This window comes from Gossypium hirsutum, chromosome A04 (genome assembly GCF_007990345.1).
Source record: "Gossypium hirsutum isolate 1008001.06 chromosome A04, Gossypium_hirsutum_v2.1, whole genome shotgun sequence".
In the NCBI taxonomy this organism is placed as follows: Eukaryota; Viridiplantae; Streptophyta; class Magnoliopsida; order Malvales; family Malvaceae; genus Gossypium; species Gossypium hirsutum.
In genome coordinates, this window is record NC_053427.1 from 373436 (window position 1) to 374230 (window position 795).

The window sequence follows — 795 nt, forward strand, 5'->3', positions numbered from 1 at the left end:
TTTGGTTGAAGATTATGAAGAGGAGGTGTTGGAACCTCCTACTAATGGTAAGGATCTTTTAGGGTCCAATTGCCTTATTGTGCGATTAACCCTTAATATCCAAGCAAGGGATGATTCTGATGAGCAACGGACTAACATCTTCCATTCTTGTTGTTTGAACAAAGGGAAACTATGTTCACTCATTATTGATAGTGGCAATTATGCTAATGTGGTAAGCAATTTTTTGGTGGACTCCCTTTCATTACTTTGTCAAAACCACCCTAATTCATATCGTCTCTAGTGGCTAGCTTCATGAAAGATCCAAAGTAAAAGTGGTAAAACAATGTCTTATCACTTTTAAAATTGGAAATTATACAGATGATGTTTGGTGTGATGTAGTCCCAATGCATATTGTTCATTTACTATTATGGAGACCATGGTAGTTTGGTCGAGATGTCGTTTACCATGGAAAATTGAAAAGATACTCCCTAGTATTTCATGTGAAAAAGTTTACTTTAACCCCTTGGATTCCAAAGATGTGTGCAATGATCACGTGAAAATGAAGAAATTTTGTGAAGGGTTCAAAGTAGTAAAGTAAAAAAGGTTGAGAGAAAAGAGACCATGAGTGACAAATGCCCAAATAATGTCCAACTGGTACAAAAGATGTGTGGAAATCCCTACTAAGTAAACAACTACTTCAATTCCAAGCTAAGAGAAAAGAGTGCATCAAAGTTTGGAAAAAGTTTTTTTTTAACCCAAGTTAATTTATTTTCTCGTAAATTTGATCCATACACAACTTTCATAAAGCTGGTCAAA